General features: G+C 40.4%; 1 protein-coding gene across 3 annotated transcripts in view; it reads right to left on the reverse strand.

The window, feature by feature from the left end:
* LOC126413549 (uncharacterized) overlaps positions 1 to 23,731 on the reverse strand; it is a 241,448-nt gene extending 217,717 nt beyond the window's left edge. For 2 of the 3 annotated variants that reach the window (XM_050083275.1, XM_050083273.1), the window contains exon 1: positions 23,514 to 23,731. The gene's annotated coding sequence lies outside the window, so the exon portion shown is untranslated. Of the gene's footprint in view, positions 1 to 12,727; positions 12,866 to 23,513 lie in introns of all 3 variants that reach the window. The other variant, XM_050083274.1, reaches the window with a different exon arrangement.
* Between the last annotated feature and the right edge of the window lie 539 nt (positions 23,732 to 24,270).

Raw genomic sequence — 24,270 nt, forward strand, 5'->3', positions numbered from 1 at the left:
TACACTTATTATTGCTTAGATGGATCCTTGGTGTATTATAACTAGACATCAGATATTGTGTACATCTATTTCATGGAATAACTGTAAACAACTATGTTCACAGTTCTTTTAAACTTCAGTTTTCTTATGTTTGCTGTTTTGCTGTTTTACGTCTTTGACTACCTCGATGGATCAATGAGATTTTGTGCCATAGTTCTTTTGATACAACTGCTATTTTTTTATTCTTTAGGTATCATGAACCCTAATTTACTTTTTATCTTTTTGGTTACTTGGTCAATGTCATCTAGGGATCTGACACATAACACGACAGTCATCTTACTTGCACACCAGTATTTTGTAACAAATTTGAAATCTTCAACTGTGAAACGTGCACACTGACACCCCCATGCTACTTCAATGGTAAACAACAACATTGCTCAAGCAATATTTCCACTGCCGCTACAATCTAGGAGCTATACTCAACACCTGGCATCGATTTATTTCTACATGTCGATTTGTATGCCAGTATGTATTTGATATTGAGTCACAGTTGCAATTCTGAAACCCTCTTCTACTGGATGTCACATACTAATACAACCAAGCCGTCTCCTTGGGAACTATTAGCACCGCTTAACCACATCTTTGCTGCCATACAACCTACGATTTTATGATAAATCCCCACAGATGGCTATCGGTGTTCTCACAACAGGTTATGATTGGTTATCACTGTTCTTATACATATTTTTTATCACAGATTGACAAAATGCTGTTTATAGCAGTTATTTTATGCAAGGCACCTATTTCTTCATTTGTTATTAGTTTTCATGTAATCATTCTGTACACACATTACTGTAACAATTGTTTTACATCCAGCATACCTGACTGGCTCCACATACTTAAGAAACAGCTGCACTGCCATCCTTAGCAGTTAACGTTCATGGAGTTTGTAATGCCTGCTCCATTCACCGCCAATGCCTACCAACATGGGTATAATTTTTTCTTTTATTATTTGTTATACAAGATGTATTGCATAGGTTACTACAATTTGCACACATCCCTCTTAATCCATTCTATGTTCATATTTGTATGAGGTCTGAAGATGGTCAGTAATTGACCAAAATCGGTAATCACAAAAATAAAATTTTCTTGTGGCCGAGACTTTTTATGTTCATTTTAAAGTACTAACAAGGGAACCTCCCCTTCGCACCCCCCCCCCCCCCCTCAGATTTAGTTATAAGTTGGCACAGTGGATAGGCCTTGAAAAACTGAACACAGATCAATCAAGAAAACAGGAAGAAGTTGAGTGGAACTATGAAAAAAATAAGCAAAATATACAAACTGAGTAGTCCGTGCGCAAGACAGGGAACATTAAGGATAGTATGAGCACAGGAGCGCCGTGGTCCCGTGGTTAGCGTGAGGAGCTGTGGAACGAGAGGCCATTGGTTCAAATCTTCCCTTGAGTCAAAAGTTTAATTTTTTATTTTCAGACAATTATCAAAGTTCAGGAACTCACACATAATCAACTTCACTCTCCAAAATTCCAGGACATGTTCAGATTTGCTTGGACATATGCAGGATTTGACGGTCTACACATGGAAAAATTTGAAAACTTTAAAATCATACGTTCTGACAGAGCACAGGGAAAACTGTGAAACTGTTGCATTCATTTGTTGCAGTTTATGTGACAAACTCTTATGTTTTCATCACTTTTTTGGGAATGATTATCACATCCACAAGAAAACCTAAATCGGGCGAGATAGAAGAATCTTTTTACCCATTCGCCAAGTGTACAAGTTAGGTGGGTTGACAACATATTCCTGTCATGTGACGCACAGGCCCTCACCAGTGTCATAAAGAAAATATCAGACGTGTTTTCCTGTGAAGAAATCGGTTGACCTATGACCTTGCGATCAAATGTTTTCGGTTTCCATTGGAGAGGCACGTCCTTTCGTCTACTAATCGCACGGTTTTGCAGTGCGGTCACAAAACACAGACACTAAACTTATTACAGTGAACAGAGACGTCAATGAACGAACGGACAGATCATAACTTTGCGAAAATAAAGAAAGTAAACTTTTCCCTCGAGGGAAGACCTGAACCAAGGACCTCTCATTCCGCAGCTGCTCATGCTAACCACGGGACCACAGCGCTCCTGAGCTCACACTATCCTTGGTGTTGCCTATCTTGCACATGGACTACTCAGTTTGTATATTTTGCTTATTTTTTTCATAGTTCCACAGAACTTCTTCCTGTTTTCTCGATTGATCTGTGTTCAGTTTTTCAAGGCCTATCCACTGTGCCAACTTATAACTAAATCTGAGAGGGGTGCGATGGGGTGGTTCCCTTATAAGAAAAACTGCTGTTCTCCGCAAGAAATGTTCTCAAAAATTACTTATTACCTGATGTCTTAAGACAGTCAGAAGCAGAAAACATTTTTAATAATCAGTTTTCAAGTGTTGTAGAGAAAATAGGACCCAACTATTCATTAGAAAATGCAAGCCAGTGTATGGAAGAGGCAATACCTATGCAATTTGATAAAACTGAAATTCAACCGACATCTTCAACAGAAATTAGAAAAATAATAAATTCACTCAAACGTAAAAGCTCACACAGAATTGATGGCATTTCCAACAGAGTACTAACAGCTTGTTCCCAACAAATAAGTAGGATTCTCAGCCACATATGTAGTAGCTCATTGAAACAGGGTATTTTTCCAGATAGACTGAAGTACAGTATTGTTAAACCGTTGCATAAAAAAGGGGGTAGGTCTGATGCTAAATACACCACCCAATCTCACTTCTGACAGCTTTACCCAAAATTCGTGAAAAAGTAATGCATTCAAGAGAAGTATCACATATTTGTAAAAATGAAGTACTAAGAAAATGTCAATTTGGTTTTCAGAGAGGCTTTTCAACAGAAAATGCTATATATGCTTTCACTGACCAAATATTAAAAGCAATGAATAACCGAACATCACCCATTGGTATAGTTTGTGATCTCTCAAAGGCTATAGATTGTGTGAATCATGAAATTCTTCTAGATAAGTATTGTGGTGACTGGGACAGTGCACAAACGGTTTAATTTATATTTAACTGGAAGAATGCAGAAGGTTGAAATTAACAGTACAGGTAGTCTGCAAAAATCGGCAGATTCCTCTAACTAGGAAGGTATCAAGAATGGTGTCCCACAGGGTTCAATCTTGGATCCCTTATTGTTCTTAATGTATATTAATAACTTGCCACTCTATATTCTTGAAGATGCAAAGCTAGTTCTTTTTGCTGATGATACAAGTATAGTAATCACACCCCAACAAACAAGAATCAGCAGAGGAAGTTTTAAATAATGCCTTTCAGGAAATTATTAAGTGGTTCTCTGCAAGTCGACTTTCACTAAATTTTGAGAAAACACAGTTTATGCAATTCTGTACAGTAAATGGCATAACATTATAGATAAATATAGGCAATGAACACAAGTCTGTCGCTAAGGCAGAATATTCAAAATTTCTGGGTGTGTGCATTGATGAGAAATTTAATTGGAAGAAACACATCCATGATCTGCTGAAATGATTAGGTTCAGCTACTTATGCTATTAGGGTTATTGCAAATTTTGGTGATAAACATGTCAGTAAATTAGCCTACTATGCCTAGTTTCATTCACTGCTTTCATATGGCATGATATTTTGGGGCAACTCGTCATTCAGAGAGAAAGTATTCATTGCACAAAAGTGTGTATTCAGAATAAGAGCTGGAGCCCACCCAAGATCACATTGCAGACATTTCTACATCTACATACATACTCCACAATCCACCATACGGTGTGTGGCTGAGGGTACCTCGTACCACAACTAGAATTTCTCTCCCTGTTCCACTCCCAAACAGAACGAGGGAAGAATGACTGCCTATATGCCATTTATTTAAGGAACTTGGGATATTCACAGTACCTTCGCAATACATATATCCACTTATGAAACTTGTTATTAACAACCCATCCCCATTCAAAAATAACAGCAAAGTGCATAGCTACAACACTAAATGAAAGGATGATCTTCACTATTCTGGATTAAATATGACTTTGCCACAGAAAGGAGTGAATGATGCTGCCACAAAGATCTTTGGTCTTTTGCCAAATAGCATTAAAAGTCTGACAGATAGCCAAGCAACATTTAAAAGCAAATTAAAAGAATTTCTGAATGACAACTCCTCCTACTCATTAGATGCATTTTCAGATATGAAGTAGTAGCTGTAAAAAAGATTTTAATTAGTTTTTTTGTATAAAGAAAACTTATGTTAAAGTGACATATTCCAGATCACTACGAAATGTCATATTCATGATCTATGGAACAAGTATTTATGTATGTTATGTCCTTACATTAGTGTGTGGATTCCATAAGACTGGAGACATACCACCATCAGCCTTTCAGAAAAATGTCAGCCACACAATCCTGAATATACAAAGGTAGATACCTGTGATAATTATCACACAATCAGGTTAGCAGATCGCGAATTCTAATTGCTGTCAAGAATGAGACACAAAAGAAAGGAAAAGAGAACTGAGAATCTACTGGATGTTTATCAGTCTGGCTTTAGGAATGGGAAAGGCACCAGAGAGGCAGTTCTGACACTGCACTTCACAATGGAGGCAAGAGTGAAGGGAAGTCAAGGCACCTTTATACGATTTGTCAACTCGGAAAAATGTTCAGCACTCTAAAATGGTGCAAATTGCTCAGAACTCTCAGAAAAACATGTCTAAGCAACTGGGAAAGAAGTGCAATACAGAATATTTTCAAGATCCAAAATGGAACAATAAAAAATTGAAGGTGCTTGGATTAAAATGGGCATAAGGCATGGAAGCAATCTTTTTCCTCAACTGTTCAACCTATACAACAGAAAAGCAATGATGGAACTTAACAATAAAATAAGATAAAAAAGAAAAAAAGGAATGGTTAAGGAGTGGGATTAATATTCATGGTGAAAGGATATCAACTGTAAGATTTGCTCATTACACTGCTATACTCATAGAAATTAAGGAATAATTTTGGGGCCTGTTGAATGGGATGTGGACTGAGAGTAAACCAAAGGAAGATGAACGTAATAAGCACCAGCAGAAACAAGACTACCAATAAATTGAGGACCATATCAGAGACAAAGTGAACAATTCTCCTATCTTGGAATCAACATAATCCTTGATGGATAAAACGATGAAGAAGAAGACTGGCACAGGCAAAGAGAGTATTCATTTTGCCCTCTTAACATTGATGCCTTTGCTTTTAGTTTCATCAATGTTATTTAAATTCTCTACATGCTACAACTGTTTTTGTGGTTTCCTTGTTTATTTTTTCTCCTTCTTCCTGTATCCATTTCACATCAGCTCAAATGCACTTCCACCTGATTTTATCCTTAAATTATGCAAGTTGCTCTATTGTTTCCTCTTCGTGAACATTCTGTATTTTCCTGCTTTTGTCAAGCAATTTGAGTATTTCTTCTTTACCTGAGGTTTCTCTCGGTTCTCTTCCTGGAACTAATATTTTTCTATACATGAAATGTATTTGCAGTTGCAAATATGGATGACCTTCAGCTGTATAAAGGAATTACAACAATGAAAATTTGTGCCGGACCAGGAATCGAACACAGATTTCCCAACGCACACAGTCGCCTTAAAATTTGGCATCCAAGCATGACTCAAACACTTCCGTACATCGTCAATCATTTGTCTGTAACTTGTACTCTTACATCCATTATGTACACTCCTGGAAATGGAAAAAAGAACACATTGACACCGGTGTGTCAGACCCACCATACTTGCTCCGGACACTGCAAGAGGGCTGTACAAGCAATGATCACACGCACGGCACAGCGGACACACCAGGAACCGCAGTGTTGGCCGTCGAATGGCGCTAGCTGCGCAGCATTTGTGCACCGCCGCCGTCAGTGTCAGCCAGTTTGCCGTGGCATACGGAGCTCCATCGCAGTCTTTAACACTGGTAGCATGCCGCGACAGCGTGGACGTGAACCATATGTGCAGTTGACGGACTTTGAGCGAGGGCGTATAGTGGGCATGCGGGAGGCCGGGTGGACGTACCGCCGAATTGCTCAACACGTGGGGCGTGAGGTCTCCACAGTACATCGATGTTGTCACCAGTGGTCGGCGGAAGGTGCACGTGCCCGTCGACCTGGGACCGGACCGCAGCGACGCACGGATGCACGCCAAGACCGTAGGATCCTACGCAGTGCCGTAGGGGACCGCACCGCCACTTCCCAGCAAATTAGGGACACTGTTGCTCCTGGGGTATTGGCGAAGACCATTCGCAACCGTCTCCATGAAGCTGGACTACGGTCCCGCACATCGTTGGGCCGTCTTCCGCTCACGCCCCAACATCGTGCAGCCCGCCTCCAGTGGTGTCACGACAGGCGTGAATGGAGGGACGAATGGAGACGGGTCGTCTTCAGCGATGAGAGTCGCTTCTGCCTTGGTGCCAATGATGGTCGTATGCGTGTTTGGCGCCGTGCAGGTGAGCGCCACAATCAGGACTGCATACGACCGAGGCACACAGGGCCAACACCCGGCATCATGGTGTGGGGAGCGATCTCCTACACTGGCCGTACACCACTGGTGATCGTCGAGGGGACACTGAATAGTGCACGGTACATTCAAACCGTCATCGAACCCATCGTTCTACCATTCCTAGACCGGCAAGGGAACTTGCTGTTCCAACAGGACAATGCACGTCCGCATGTATCCCGTGCCGCCCAACGTGCTCTAGAAGGTGTAAGTCAACTACCCTGGCCAGCAAGATCTACGGATCTGTCCCCCATTGAGCATGTTTGGGACTGGATGAAGCGTCGTCTCACGTGGTCTGCACGTCCAGCACGAACGCTGGTCCAACTGAGGCGCCAGGTGGAAACGGCATGGCAAGCTGTTCCACAGGACTACATCCAGCATCTCTACGATCGTCTCCATGGGAGAATAGCAGCCTGCATTGCTGCGAAAGGTGGATATACACTGTACTAGTGCCGACATTGTGCATGCTCTGTTGCCTGTGTCTATGTGCCTGTGGTTATGTCAGTGTGATCATGTGATGTATCTGACCCCAGGAATGTGTCAATAAAGTTTCCCCTTCCTGGGACAATGAATTCACGGTGTTCTTATTTCAATTTCCAGGAGTGTATATTCCCATACAGGGGAGACATTTTACTTGAAAGTTGCTCGCCCAGTGTCGGCGGACATATACGATATTGCAATGCATGTGTTATTCCGAATGAAGATGCAGTGTTCCTTTGGACATGCATGCACATAGAAAGGAACACTGCTTCATAGTTTGGAATAATTACACAAGCACTGCAATACTGTATTGTTTATTTTTCTGTCCAACATCAGTGATTGCCGTCCAATATCAGTGATTCTCCTTTTAGGGATGTCCATTCCTCTTCAACTGGATTGCCTACAGTGGTATTCATTATCAGAATACTTACAGCTTAAGAAAACTTCGAATGCACATAATCATGGCTCACTACTTCAGTATCCTATTCCTCTACACAATGATTTTTCCTGACAATTCTCTTAAAACTTCAGTCTAAGCCTCACAAATACACTCCTGGAAATTGAAATAAGAACACCGTGAATTCATTGTCCCAGGAAGGGGAAACTTTATTGACACATTTCTGGGGTCAGATACATGACATGATCACACTGACAGAACCACAGGCACATAGACACAGGCAACAGAGCATGCACAATGTCGGCACTAGTACAGTGTATATCCACCTTTCGCAGCAATGCAGGCTGCTATTCTCCCATGGAGACGATCGTAGAGATGCTGGATGTAGTCCTGTGGAACGGCTTGCCATGCCATTTCCACCTGGCGCCTCAGTTGGACCAGCGTTCGTGCTGGACGTGCAGACCGCGTGAGACGACGCTTCATCCAGTCCCAAACATGCTCAATGGGGGACAGATCCGGAGATCTTGCTGGCCAGGGTAGTTGACTTACACCTTCTAGAGCACGTTGGGTGGCACGGGATACATGCGGACGTGCATTGTCCTGTTGGAACAGCAAGTTCCCTTGCCGGTCTAGGAATGGTAGAACGATGGGTTCGATGACGGTTTGGATGTACCGTGCACTATTCAGTGTCCCCTCGACGATCACCAGTGGTGTACGGCCAGTGTAGGAGATCGCTCCCCACACCATGATGCCGGGTGTTGGCCCTGTGTGCCTCGGTCGTATGCAGTCCTGATTGTGGCGCTCACCTGCACGGCGCCAAACACGCATACGACCATCATTGGCACCAAGGCAGAAGCGACTCTCATCGCTGAAGACGACACGTCTCCATTCGTCCCTCCATTCACGCCTGTCGCGACACCACTGGAGGCGGGCTGCACGATGTTGGGGCGTGAGCGGAAGACGGCCTAACGGTGTGCGGGACCGTAGCCCAGCTTCATGGAGACGGTTGCGAATGGTCCTCACCGATACCCCAGGAGCAACAGTGTCCCTAATTTGCTGGGAATTGGCGGTGCGGTCCCCTACGGCACTGCGTAGGATCCTACGGTCTTGGCGTGCATCCGTGCGTCGCTGCGGTCCGGTCCCAGGTCGACGGGCACGTGCACCTTCCGCCGACCACTGGCGACAACATCCATGCACTGTGGAGACCTCACGCCCCACGTGTTGAGCAATTCGGCGGTACGTCCACCCGGCCTCCCGCATGCCCACTATACGCCCTCGCTCAAAGTCCGTCAACTGCACATACGGTTCACGTCCACGCTGTCGCGGCATGCTACCAGTGTTAAAGACTGCGATGGAGCTCCGTATGCCACGGCAAACTGGCTGACACTGACGGCGGCGGTGCACAAATGCTGCGCAGCTAGCGCCATTCGACGGCCAACACCGCGGTTCCTGGTGTGTCCGCTGTGCCGTGCGTGTGATCATTGCTTGTACAGCCCTCTCGCAGTGTCCGGAGCAAGTATGGTGGGTCTGACACACCGGTGTCAATGTGTTCTTTTTTCCATTTCCAGGAGTGTATTAAATTGTGATCTGATTCGACATCAACTCTCAATTACATCTAACAATCCAATACCTGCTTTCGCAATTTCAGCCTCACTATGATGTAATACAGCTGGTACTTTCCGTGTTTAAGCATGTTTCAAGGATACCACCTCCTCTTTTGATTCTTGCTAATTATTGTTCACAACAACCCACTCTTTGCTAAACCTTCCTACACACAACAAATCCTACTTCCATTATTTCATTTTCTGGTGCTGTTGATATTACCCTATATTTGTCTGACCACAAATCCTAATCTTCTTTCCATTTCGCTTCAGTGACTCCTAGTATATCTAGATTAATCATTTGCATTTCCCTTTTCAGATTTTCTAGCTCCCCTACTACATTCAAACTTCTGCCATTCCTGACTCATACACTGCTACCCTTTCACTGATTTTAATTACCTTTTTTCCATCATCACCTCCCTTTGGTTAGCCTCTCCCTGCAATCTATGTATGGGATCAGTCCAAAATCTTTTACAGAGAGAGGTAGAGGGGGAAGGAGAGGGGAGAGATGGGGAGGGGGGGGGGGGGGGGAGATGACACTTTTCCAATTACAGGCTACATTTCCTGTGGATATATATTAGGCTTTACTGCAGTGATTACCACTGCCTTCTGCATCCTCATGCCATTGATCACTGCCAATTCTTCTACCTCTGGTAATACTTTCCCATCCCGAGAGTAAGAGAGTGCCCTGAATTTCTATCCGGCTCTCCACTCTCTTCGACAAAGCTATTGGCAGCAGGAGGGTGACTCCTTATACCAAATGTCTTTGGGCTTGTTAGGTAATGTTTTAATAAAAAATCCAAGGAGTTTTAATTTCTAGTCAATGGTATCAACCTTAGACAAGAGGTGTAAACGTCAATTTAAAAAAGTGTTCTGAACACCACAATGATCTAACAGGCATGGTCCTGTTGGAGGTTGTATGCTGTTGCCTTCGTATAAATTGACTTAACCAATCAGTTTTATGAGGACCTCCAGTTTAAGGTGGATTCTGAACCATGGTGCAACTCTGCCTTTTTTCATATCAACTAACAACGCACAGTGGCCAGTAGTGATACGCAAGGAAATAAAAACACTTTCCACCTGACAGTGGAATATCATTAAAATATTCATACAGGGTACTTTTTGGATCACAAAGGTCCAAATATGCTGTTTATCAATTTTAAGTTTTATTAGTTTAGATAAAATCTGCCAGCTACAGTTAATCTCACTGCACAAAATTTCCCTCCACATTGCATTTTTAGTACTTATCTCTGCATTTCCTTTCAGTTTTTTTTTTTTTTTTTAAATAGTGGTGTTACACTGTTTATAAGTTCATATGTTTTTGATACGAAGTGGTCGTTATACCTTGAGTTGTCTAGCTTTCGTTCCAGTCTGATGTTCCTATTAACACTGTCTCTTTCTGGTTCTCTCTGGTAATCATTCTTCTCTAGAAGAAACTGTTGTAAACTATGTAACATGAATCCACATGCAGGTTGTTCTTAGAAATGCTATGGTTCAGCATCTCATTCATTCACTCACACATACATTATGTTACAAATCTTCATCAATATGGGGAATCTTAGGAAACTTGAAACAAGTCAAGGCACGCATTAATAAATAGAAGCAACTATTACACTGTTTCTAAAAGCTATTTTATGAATCACAATAATTCTAACCATTTACACTCCATTTGTGCTTAGAAAATCTAACTGAATACCCCAAATTATCAGTAGAAAACACACATCCCAGAGAAGAAACTTTTGCATAAGTACTTCATGAACTATAGCAATATCAATGCATTTTCCATAACGTGCATTACAGGCTAAAGGAGGAAAAGCTTTATGCCCACTCTATATTAAAAAAAAATAAAATAAATAATAAAATAATAAAAAAAAATCTGTAATTGTTGTCGACATATTAATTTTTTAAAGGTGTACTGGTTTGTATGTAAGGTCCAGAACCTGAAAATATCTTTTAGCACACTTTTTGCAATATGAATGCTTTTTCAATAATGTATTACCAAGCTGGGGTGGCTTTATGGCCACCACAAAAAATTTAAAAATGCAAATTTCGTAAATCTAACAACAAAATTTTTAAAAAGATACTGATGTGTAAGTGAGGCCCTGAACTTGAAAACCCAGAATATGATATTCACTGTGGAAAGTGACAGCTACTGCCAAGCCTTAAATTTTTGGGTGAAGTTTAACTGAAAAATTTAAAACACAGTATTTTCAAAACCAGTAGAAAAAGGTTACAAAAAGCCATAATTCTTCCTAAAAATTATATTATTTAAGCAACCAGTTTTGATGCTACTGACATGCCATAAATGGTTGCTTAAATAATAATAAAAACAGGAAGAATTATGGCTGCTGATATCCTTTTTCTGAGTTACTGACCAGCTGCAGTCATGCACCCACATCTATATGATGGATCAAATATTTTCAAAAGGTGGGCATAAACTACTCTCTCCTCCCCCACACCGGTATTGCAAGGGTTAACTGGGGAAGGCCGCTCTGAAATTACAACCTACTATGGATTAAGTGGATCAAACCAGGCACCTTACAATGAACAATCCAAATGTAAGTGGCACGCAGTCGTTTGTACCAATAAAATAACCATCTTGATAGATGGCTTTGTGAGGGGAAAAACAACCCGCCCCCCACATTCAAATATATGTTTCACGTGCAGCAAAACCTTATCAATGATGGCAGTGTCATCAACAATCCTCTGCCTGAGATCAGTGATGCCTCATACAATTGTCTGATACGTAACATCTTTAACAAAACCCTACAGAAATAAGTTGCAGTGACATCTGGTGAAGAAGATGATCAGGGAATTTGATCCACCTTTTCTGGAAATATTTCATTTAGAAACTCACAAACATTTGGTCCCAAATGTGGTGGTGCACTATTGAGCTGGAAAATGATGGTTGGTTGAAGGTCATGTTGTGGTGCCACATATTCCATCAAAAGGTCCATGTTTTAATCTCCCCTTCCTTCCTAATTCCAGATATTGTCCACAATAAGTAAAGTCTTTCACGAGAAATTTCAGAGGAACCAAGCTTACAATAAACTTCCTAGTTTACTTAGTTTTTCATGTAGAGTTGGCTCCAGTTGTTCTTGTCTAGTGGTCCGATTCTTGAAGCTGAAATTCTCACATTTTAGGTTCTCATGTTTGAAGTGATGTAACCAAGTTTGAATATGGTTGTTGCAGAATTTTTGTTGTCGCATTAATATATTTTGTCACATTTTAGTATATCATACAATCTTTTGAACTTTCACATAAACAAAGTCGAAATTACATTGTTGACCCAAAATACAAAAATACGTCCGATCACATCAGAGGCATGCTTACTACTACTTCACTCTGTGGTAATAATCATATTCCAAAGGGTTTACAATTCTTCTTGACAAATGAATTTCTATTAACTTCAATTATTATTTCGTAAATGAATACAGTAATAAACACAGTAAACAGTACTAGATTGGGTAATTAATAATAGAAATTTTAAGTATGCCACATAACTCGTCATTTCAAATGTTTTTAATCATAAATTTTAGCTTGAAATATAACATACTTTGTATAAAATTATATGAAAGTTTTCAAAAAAAGCAGCTGAGATAATACTGACCTATCCAAAATTTGAAAAATAATACTCGTATCGATAACTACTGTTGGGGAAAAGTAATGCTAGAGGAAGATGCCCCGTTATAAGGCACACATTTGTACTTACTGATGTCTCACTGAGGAGAAAAGGACCAATAATGTTATTAAATGTGATACAACACCACACTTCCAGCTTTGGTCCATTTAATTGAAGTTCTCACGTCCCACAGGATTCCCTTATCCCACATTGTGAGAGTTCAGTTTCCTTGAAAAATGAAAAGTTGCTTCATCATTGAAACAAACTAGGGTGAGGAATGCTTCATCTGATATATTCAATCCAGAATGTGAGCTGCTTTGCTTAACATTTGAACCTATGCCTGTAACAATTGTAATTTGTGGTGTACGACGTTGTGCACTATTGAATGTGGTAATTGTAAACGCCTGTAAGCAGTACAGATAGACTTTCTGGGAGAAAGATCTAAGGCTTTTCTTACAGAATCAATGTTTTCCTCAGAAGTTCTTAGTCATCCACTCCTCGCTTTACTGAACACTGTCCCCATCTCCATAAATTTCTTGTGCTATGCGAGAATGGATGGATGTGGTGATGAATCTCTTCCCTACTTATTTCTGAAATTTCAATAAGTCTGCACATGCAATTTTGTTTCAATAAGCCATGATACTGCGATTTCTCTCAAGGAGAAGCCACTTTCTATTGGGTTAATCTCACAATATTCTGTGCATCAACAGGATACATATAGCACTCAAATGCAATGACATTTTAAATTTTGATAACCACCCAGACCACAACACTAATCTTACTAAGATATTTTGTCATTTGCCTTTATAATAGATTTTTGACACTGTAAAGAGATGTTGTAGACACCATGGAGTGGATGAGGCTACATATCTGAAAGCAGGTGGAGAACCCCAAGGCTGTAAGATGATAGGCAGACCTTTCACGTCTCCAACATGTACCCCTACATCTCAATCATGGGAAACATGGATAAGACAGTCAAATCAATTACATGAAGTAAAGAAAGAAGTACAAAACACCCACATATTAAAATAATGAGAAATGCAAAGGCTTAAAAATACTGCACAGGTCAGCAGTCACACTGGTTCATCAGTCTGCAACCCACTTGGTACGATAATGTGACAGGAGACACCCAACTGCCCTATCCAATAGCCAAGCCGACCACACAAGAAATAACTCAAAAGTTTACAAATCATACTTAAGCAACTGAATAAATCCCAAGATCTTTCTCAACACTTGGCTGTTGCTAGCTAGTTTCATGGTTACCAAACAGCAGCAAAATTAAGCCCCTAGTTCCCTGGAGTCAATAATACAGAATCATCCACAAGTAGAGTCTGATATTTTCAAAGTGTCCTTGGTAGTTTTCTCAGTTTAGTGTTCTGCAACTTAATTCCCCTCAATACCAATGAGACCTAAGTTCAGGACGAGTATGATTGACTTTCTAAGAGATAAGAGCGATAGGCCTAGTCAGCACCAATGGGTACTGAGGATAGCAGTGAGTTTAGCCTACAACTATTAAGAAAGACTCATCTAATATGGAACAGATGTGACAATGGCAGGGCATTCCATGCCAAGTTGTCTAATTTTGGAAAAAGTTCCCGCATGATCATCATGAAGTTTGCTGGATTTTAGTGTACACATTCGTACATGTTCCCAATGGACACTGGTAAATGTTTTTCTTTCGTCAATACAATACTTCCACAGAAATAGTCATTTGTGTGACCCCATAATACAACTATCGAAAATGCACCCGAGTTTTCGGGAAATTTGTGTCATGATATCTCGCCAATATTTTCTTCAAAGAAGAAAAACTACTACATCTTGTACAACTTTTCGTGTTCTATTAAGTGAAATAATAAAGATCTCTTCACCAATCTTCATATGGATAATCTGAAGCAAAGTCAGCCAAAACAATAAATACTTGAGAGAACTGTGAAGTTTAACTTTTTGTACCTCTGGACATAACTGCAGCATAGACCTGAAACTTTGCACGTCGTAACGCTTTCCAGTAGTGTACAAACTTAACGCAATGTTGAGGATTTTTGTAAAAATGCCAAAAATGGTTATTATTAATACACTTTTGCAGAAAATTAATCTTCTAAAAACCCTTTTAAACCATTTTCATTGAAAAGACTGTTCTTAACCACCTAAAAGCTAGATTTGGCTTTGCAATGCGAGCATATAAGGCCCTAAAGACCAATGACCAAGACAGAGTGGCATTTAAAATATGCCCATATTCTGCTGGTCCTCAAATTAAATCTTACATCTTTTATTATGCTCTCTCTGGAGTAGGTAGGCTAATATCAAAAGACCTGATAATTAGGAAGTGAGAGCAATTCAGAACACATTATCCATTGGCTGCTTACACCATCAATTGCATAAAACCTCAATTTACCTAGGAGAATATTGTGTTTCAAGCAGCCAAATGCCGTAAGACACGCCACAGAAAATACCGACCAGTGCTATTTTGTTATTTAATGCTTGTAAAATTTGAATGAATGTGTAAATGGCATTTTCAGTTTAGAAACTTTCCCTAAACTCAGACTACAATTTACTAAAGATATTATTGTGACTCTGATGAGATACTGTTGTAGAACCCATTACATGACTGACCATTTATAGACCTTCCATTTAATGCAATGGTGATGTTATCCTTTTCTGTGGCCTGTTGTCCTGTGTCTTGTTTCACTACATTCCCTGTAGCTGTAGGTCTTGTCCGAATTACTGACAATGCGGATGTTCCTCAATGTTTTAAAAAAAAATTTCTTAATAAGTTTCCAGATCATTTTCCCTATGAGAATCCTTCTTAAAACCTACAATGAAATGACCACAGGGTTAGGTAATATCGAAAGTCCTGACTGCTTGCTGCTGTCTACCACCATAGTAAGGACTACATATTTCTCATAAACAGTTTAAAATTTCCCAGTGGGGATCTATAGACACAATTGAAACTAAACTATTCTTCAATATCAATTCACCAGCACACACTTCTATGTGCTGACCACTATAAAATTTATTTGCCTCAGTGTTTTTGAACTTGTGTTCTGTCTTAATAAAGTCACAACTCCTCTTTTTACCACATTAGCTGTATGCGAGTATGTTGCTGGAGTGTAATCTTTTATATGAACTTCTCTAACCCGGTGATTATGTGGTACTCAGATAGGCACATGGTGTCTATCTTTCCAGAGCTCTCTAAATTTTGCAAACAGACAAGAAGCTTTTCTGTGTAACTACACAGTCCACAAACTATTTGATGAAATAAGCTAATCTTACTTTCCTGCACATTTTTAAACATTTTGTGATGTTCTTCTAATACTGTAACTTCTTTCCAAACAGGATGCCTGAATATAAAACACATATCCCACTGACAGTACTGATCACAGATATCTTGCTTTGTGTGACAGTGACTCCAACATCTGGTCACCTGGGATCTGTGAAACTTCTAGCCAGAATCAGATGCATGTATCACTGGCCAGACTTCTACCAATCTGTTTGACCTTATTTGAGCCACTATAAGGAGTGCCAGTGACAGAAGCATTTGCTGTAATTACATCCAGGCCACCTGATACCAATCCCATATGTAAAAGTCTTACTCCACTGACTTCGAATTGATCTCTTGGGAAGATTCGCGAAGATAACAGATGGGAATCAATGGACAATAGTCTACACTACTGCCTCACCTGCTATGCTTTCACAAAACTCTGCTGACTGTCAGAGCTATGGAAATTTCAAAGTTCCATATACAGGGTGAGAAGCGTTTAAACCGACAAACTCTGGTAGGTTGTAGGGGACATCAAAACAAATATTTTTCCCTAATGTCATTCTCTGCAAGAAGCTCGGCCAACCTCTCTTTCTATCCCCTATTTAGGTGCACAGCATATCTCATATCCTCATCTTCCAATTGTACCGACAGGTACTGCACTCATACGAGATTTCTGTTTAGCCAGCAGCAGCCTGCTTAAATCATTGTTTACATGGCTCACAGCAGGGCCAGTCACAGCTCTGCAGGACCTCCACAAAATTGACACTTTTGTATGTATCCGTTAGTCCTATTTCAACCACATCATCCCTAACACAGTAATTTTTCTTTATCCAGGATGTTCCCTGCTCCACCTACTATGGTAAACTGATACTCTGTCAAAATCTTTAAACAAATTCCCTTTCCCTTGTGTCATTTGGCTTCACAATATTTGTGATCTAGAACGCTGTCGCTAGTTTTTCCTGTACCATCTGATCTACATTCCTGCCATCGCTACTAGCACGCAGCAAGACTCTTTTCTTCGTACTCTCTTTCAGTCAACAGAAGCGTCCGATTCCACCTGTCCGCTTTATCTCGTGATGTAATGATGTAGTGTGTGACATAACTACAGTACAGTGTTTTTTAGTTAGTTGTGTTTGTAGATGTTGTGTTGTATTTGATGGTGCCCACTTGTGATTGATGTGGACATGCTGAGTTTAACATGTGACATTGGATTCATTTGAGTTTTAGTTATCATTGTGGTAACACGGTTTCGAGTTTAGGTAGCAAGTGCGGTAACATGGGTTGTGGAAGTGTTTGTTTTCAGTGAGTTACTGGTGGTTTTTAACGGAAAGTTGCAATTTAAATTTCTTTTTTGGATATTAATTGTTTCAGGATGGTGCGGTGTTTCTTTATTATTGTATATTTACCTTTTCCCCACCCTAAACCTCCAATTTCCTGCAGCTGTTCCATTAGCCTCATTTTCTTGTTGGAGTGAGATGTTATTGTGTCACTTTTATGTTAGGCGTTGTTGGTGTATGTGTGTAGTGAGGACACTGTTGCCATATTGTATACGCTGGAACTAGCTGTTTCTGCCATACTGACGATGCCATGGGTTGAAGCAGACGGGTGGAATCAGACATTTCTGTAATGCCTTCGCTTTTGTATGCATTAATATCGTGACCTGGTGCTGCCTAGGCACAGAAATAGTACGTAGGAAAACTCCCACATACTGAAGGAGGTATGGGCAGGCACTGTATATCATAGGGTAAATTGACACTCTCTGCACACTTACGGTAGCTAGAAGGTGGGAGGGTTTCTGGCACATGCCAAATCTTGGGCAAAATACAGTATTAGTTTCTTTATTGTGGGACCTGCAGCATGTCTAGTATTAGTTGTTCAGCAATAATGGTGGTGTCAGACTGGCTTACATGTCTTATTGGACTACACCATCCAGGCAGATAAAGAGGACATCAGTCACCAACTGGAGGCCACCAAGGCCTATACGTTTGAAGAAGAAGCATGAGCCCTCTGTGATAGTTCTGTACCCTTCCCTTCTTGCATAATTTAATGAAGTAACGGACCCAAGCTAACACGCCTTTGGGAGGTGTGTGTGTGTGTGTGTGTGTGTGTGTGTGTGTGTGTGTGTGTGTGTGTGTGTGTGTGTGTTTTGGACAGGTCAATCTTATGTAACTGAAATGACTGCGTACTGTGCGTTTCGTGATTTCTTGGTCCCACCAGAGGACCAGTTTCAATGAAATAGTCCCATGGAAAGAAGAACTGCTGATTCTGCCACATCTAATACTGAAATGCTGTGTCCTGGAGGGCACTGTAAATTGTTGCATGAAGAGGAATGTCAAATACCGCAAAAGTGCAAAAGGTGTGTCAATCAGCATTCTTGCAAATCCAGTTGGAAAATGTCCAGTCATATATCGGCATAGTAAGGACAACACAACTGGAAAATTAATACTAACATGTAAGATGTCACATACGTTCCAGTCCAGGATGACGACTGGAGAGAACTGACTGTTAGTAGCCTATGAAGTGCCTCATGAATGCTTTCAAGACAGAAATGTTAGGTTGGTGGGAAATCATATCATAGTCTCAGCTGTTCATCTGCAGAAACCAGCACGGTTTTAAGAAACAGTGGTCATGCGAGACACAGTTGGCCCTCTTTGTGCATGATATACAACAGGCTCTAGATACTGGCTCCCAGGTTGATGCCATATTTCTCGACTTTCGAAAGACCTTCGACTCAGTTCCGCACTGTCGCTTGCTACAAAAAGTGCGAGTTTACGGTCTATCCAATGACATATGTGGTTGGATAGAAAGTTTTCTAACAGACAGGGAGCAGTATGTCATGCTGAATGGGGTAGTTACAGAAACAAGAGTGACATCAGGTGTGCCCCAGGGCAGCGTAATAGGTCCTCTGCTTTTGACGATTTACATAAACGATCTGGTTGATTGTACTGACAGCGGCCTTAGACTGTTTGCCGATGATGCTGCAGTCTACAGGAAAGTAGTATCACATGAAAGTTGTGAACAAATCAACGTGGATTTGCAGAAAATAAATGTGTGGTGTAATGACTGGCAGTTATCTCTCAATATTAGTAAGTGTAACCTACTGTGTATAACAAGGCGAAAATCCCCATTATTGTAAGAGTACAAAATAAATGTTCAGTCTTTGGAAGTGGTAACCTCAGTCAAGTATCTGGGTGTGACTATTCGAAATGATCTCAAATGGAATGATCAGGTTACACAAGTAATGGGTAAGGCGAACCCTAGATTGCAGTTTATTGGTAGAATCCTGAAGCGATGCAGTCCTTCAACAAAGGAAATAACTTACAATGCGTTATTTCGTCCAGTCTTAGAGTATTGTTCCTCTGTATGGGACCCTTACCAGTTGGGTCTGATTCAAGAGATTGAGAAAGTCCAAAGAAGAGCGGCAAGATTCGTGACTGGTACATTTAGCCATCGCAAGAGTGTTACAAATCTCATAGAAAGTTTAAAGTGGGACACACTTGCAGAGAGACGACGCGCCAAACAGTAGGGGCTGCTCACTAAATTCCGAAATCCAATCTTCACCAAGGATGTAGAGCATATATTATTACCACCAACTTTCAAATTGTGTAATGATCACCATTCAAAGAGAAGGGAAATAAGAGCTTGTACTGAGGTGTTCAGACAGTCGTTTTTCCCTCACGCAATTCGTGAGTGGAACAGAGGGGGTGGGGGAGGGGGATATGACTGACGCGAATTGTGCCCTCCGTCACACACCGCTTGGTGGCTAGCAGAGATTATATGTAGATGCAGAACAATGTCAGCTACCCCTCATAAGTAAAACAGAAATTTCAAAGAGTGACTTCTGTGCCCACGCATTTGGGCTCTACTTCCAGCACTGTAGTAAGCAGCACCTGTTCCCTAAAAATTGGTCTCAAGAACCAAAATACAAACCCTGTCCAATGCTATTGCAGAACCAACTTGGATTTGTCAAAAAACACATGAACGCTTGCTCACCAAACGTCTACAGTATCTGAAAGTGGATGTCGTGTGCCAAAATCTGTTACAAGTGTGTCAAACAAAAATCAAAATTCATAAGGAAATACTGGTTGCAATTTATTTTGCCCTCGTGTGCATATCTCTGGCAGTGATCACAGCAAGTGGCTCTACCTTCACCTATTGTATTTTCTTGCCCTGTGTTTTGCTTTTCTCCTTGTGCAGTTTGAACTCAAGTTGAGAAATATCGGAGTAGGAATCTGCTACCATCATTCTGCAACCCATGAACAGGTCTACTGGCACTTGGATGGTAGACAGGGCTTAGTGTTGAGAGGGAAGAGACAATGGGAGAAATGATCCTTGCAATTTATGCAAATTGGTGAATGCTTGTTTGGGGTATTTTCATGTAATGGCCACCTGCAGTCTCCACAAATTGGATCATTTGTGGATGCATGACATACAGCCAAAACATATGCACCTGAATCATCTCACAAGAGCGGTATTTAAGTGTTCACTTTACATTCATATAGCATTATTTTTCACTTTTTCTTGCAACAAGTCACCTTTAAAGGTCAAAATAAATGATCCGGATAACTTTTGGTAGATACGGGATACAGCTGACAAAATGGACAACTCGTCTTTCTACATCTGCATGTAAATCAACACAAGTCTGAAGCATGTAACTGCAGGAAATAAAGTTCTTGAACAATATTAAGGCCCCAATGAGGTATGGTGATTAAAAGAAGAATGTCACCCAGTTTAATGCAGGAGCATAGCAGCTATGACTGAGTGGAGTATGCTGCTTTGGTGAATATAGATCTACTTCGTGTTTTATCTATCAAAGCAACTACTCTAAATTCGCCTTCATCTATTCTACAAAGAATAAAGATTTAGTAACCATGAAAGGTGCACTGCCTGTCCTGGTACACATGCAAGAACTATGCTGATTATCCGACTCCCTTGTCTGGTGAACCACTTTTTCTCCTGGAGCATAAGGAGGGGATGGAGACATCCAATATGTCATTCAGTTCTTTCAGATGAGACTGCCATTATCACCAGTGTCAAACAATATGAGTTTCTTCACTGGCACTAATTGGATTGGACTAACGATTCTAAGGGACCAAACTATTAGATCATCAATTTCTCCATCCTGGGAGCATCAAATCAATAACAAATCTAAAAAGAGTGAGATAGAGAGCCAAGGCACCATTATTATGTTTGTCTGGAATGAAAAAGGTAGAAGGGAAGGATGAAACCAGCTTTCAAGTGATGGTAAGTACCATTACGAGGGGGAAGTAAGTGGGTGAAAACTGCAGAAGGCCCTCCAGAGACAGTCAAGTGGAGGAAGGCATAGAGGTCTAAATCGTTCATTAAAGTGGCAGGCCGTTGATCATTATAAAAGCCTAATGAGATGGTCAGCTTAATAAAATGATTGGAGTAAATGAGGTAACATTTTTAGATTATAATAATGAGGGACGTTAAAAAAAAAAAAAAAAAAGGGAAAGTGGATCAGCCCAACCCACCAGCCAGAGATCCCGACCATGGGAGGGTAACATCACACCATCTCGCCTACAAGTAACAACATTCTGATTCCACATCTGACTAAAAAGTGCAACAATATAAAGTTTATATTGTTTATATTTCAAGGGTAAACTATTCAGTATCAGGCGATGTGATAAAGACCTGGGACTGTATCGTGGCACTGTACTAACGGACTGAGGCGTTATGAAGTTGGTGTACTGTCTGTCCATAGTTCGGCTGTGGTTACAAAATATTTTGATTCCATACATAAATAAATGATTATGTACACTTTTGTTCAGAATGTTAACATTCAATCACCACGGTCACCAAAAATGAATGACAATTATTAGTGAGCACAAGAGTCACTGAACTGCTCATCAATTCCAGTAGGCAGCCTCCTACACTGTTGCTGAATGGAATTTGAAAAGGGGGAAGTGACAGTAATACATTAAATACCATCTGCCACACATCACAAGGTGGCTCATGGAGGAAAGCTGTAAATGTATTACTATACAGAATATTATGAAAGTTTTGTTGTTTGGTGTTCCAGTGGCGGAAGTTCAAACCTTTCAACACATACGAATTGCACCAATCAGTTCAAGCTGATCCCAATTTTGAACTCTGAGAAGAAACAGTGTGACAACTATGTCCTTCAAAATTCATTTCAAACAATACAATTAAAAGAAATTAAATGAATATCTTTTCAGGTACCGTGTACAAAATGCTAATAAGTTGCTGATACATAGCATACCCCAACAGCTTATCACAGAGAATGATTCTTTGCTCAAATGTTTGTCACAATTTGAAATACTTCATGTTATATAGTCTACTGTGGGTAGGTGTACTAGGTTATGCAGTCACTATGTCTAAGGACACACTTCTAGGTATAAAAGTATCATTTATACATAGGTAAAAACTCTGAGCACAGCACACACCAACAAGAGGCACAATTATATCACCTTTTAATGTAAGTTATCCCCTTCCTTATTATTCTTTATACACTTTCTGTGACACAAGTACAGGCTAACTAATGATGCACACACTGTTTTAGCAACTATAAACAAGTCATTTTGCATGCAGATTAATGATATAAATATTTTCTACCTGAAACAAAATAAGCTATCCCATCATATTGAAAAACAAACAAGTAAATTACACAAAATGGTGTTCCAAACTGAAATGGGCATGGTGTTCCAACTCTCACGAAACCTAACTTGACCACTATGGAGCTCATTGCAGTTCTCAACTGTCAACCACAATTGAATGAAGCGAAGTACAAATTGACCCACACATACATTTTTACGACTGCTGAATTGACCTGCTGAATTGACATGTAGGATGAATAGAAAAATAATATTGACGTGGATGTGTAAATTACTTTGACAACAAATTTAGAAAAAATATCTTAAACTGACAAAAGCAAAGACAACAAAAGCCATTCAGACTGAGATAACCTTCCAAACAGATATTGCAAAAAGAAACATATGCAGGTGTATGTTTTGTTTTCACGGCATAAAAAGGTAATTACTTAAGCTTAAATGACTTCCAAAATTCGTCAACAGCTATAAAATGATAAGTGTGCGGCAATCATCTTTATCTTTACTGTTTCCACGCGGATGCAGTTACCGCAAATTTACATCACAGCATGAACAGCAGTACCAAACAGATGACTGAAGCCATAAGACTGAAAGCCGGATTCTGGCTCGTACACGGGACACTCTGTTACAATATATAAAGCTTTCGCAATTTGTTCACAATTAGATCTGCCAAGTTGTTCCGTTTTCTTCGCCCTGAACGACCCCGCAGAAAGTAATACGTTTGAATCCTGCAGCTTACGCTATCAATTCAGCCTTCACTACAATATGTACCACGGGAATTTATGGTCAGTAAATAAGCCATCGTTTGTCTCCTTGCATTTCCATCATCAAAAATCACAAGATACATAGCCTGCTAAAGTGTATTTATAGTGTACAGCTACACACAGCGACAACTGCAGAGTTACTTTATATTAAACAAGACTACTAGGTATAAAGACAATGAACAAAACACGCAATTACATGAATGCTGTACTTACTATTTACGATAAACATTCCACAAAATTTACGAATTTCCGTACATGATTACCTTTGCAGATTATCCGGATGCCTGTTGACAATATAACAAGCGAAACACGCTGAGGTCCAGATATTTAACACCTCTACATCAGATTTTGTACTCATAAGCCAGTAGTAGGAACTCACAGCACAACATTGTTCACACGCATTCAAACACCACCACAATGAAAATGATTGGTGCTTCCAACACCTCCTCCGACTTTCAAACCAAACCAAAGATGCATGTTGTCTAACTTATGTCTCGGGACAGCCGGTTGCGCTCGGCTGACTTCGGGTCAGTTCGTAGCGCTTCATGGTGGGAGACTATCGGGTCAGTTCGTAGCGCTTCGTGGTGGGAGACTTTCGTGGTGGGGCATCACGTGACCATGTGCAGACTGCGGCATGTTGTTGAGAGGACATACAGAGTTGTACTTACATATCCCACCCAGATGAAGGATGCAAATAAGAAAGCAGTTCTTCGCATAATATCATTTCAAAATTAGACTCCACAGGTCAAAGTACCATAAGATTTTGCTATGGGGTGACTTTGACAGACCTTTTTTTTTTTGTAATTCGTGCTCAAAAATATTGTTATCTAGCATTTCCAATCAGGTTTCCATCTACACAGCACTGCAAAAAAAATGGTAGGATGGAACACAAATTTCTTGCAAAAAGAAAAAAAAGAAGCAGTTTCTTGTGTAGCTTACAACACAATAAAGGACAATAAATTTCATGACTATTTCAAAATGTGCAAAAATTAACAAGGTTGTCTGTGAGGCAAAGAAACT

This window comes from Schistocerca serialis, chromosome 1, assembly GCF_023864345.2.
Source record: "Schistocerca serialis cubense isolate TAMUIC-IGC-003099 chromosome 1, iqSchSeri2.2, whole genome shotgun sequence".
Taxonomy (NCBI): Eukaryota; Metazoa; Arthropoda; class Insecta; order Orthoptera; family Acrididae; genus Schistocerca; species Schistocerca serialis.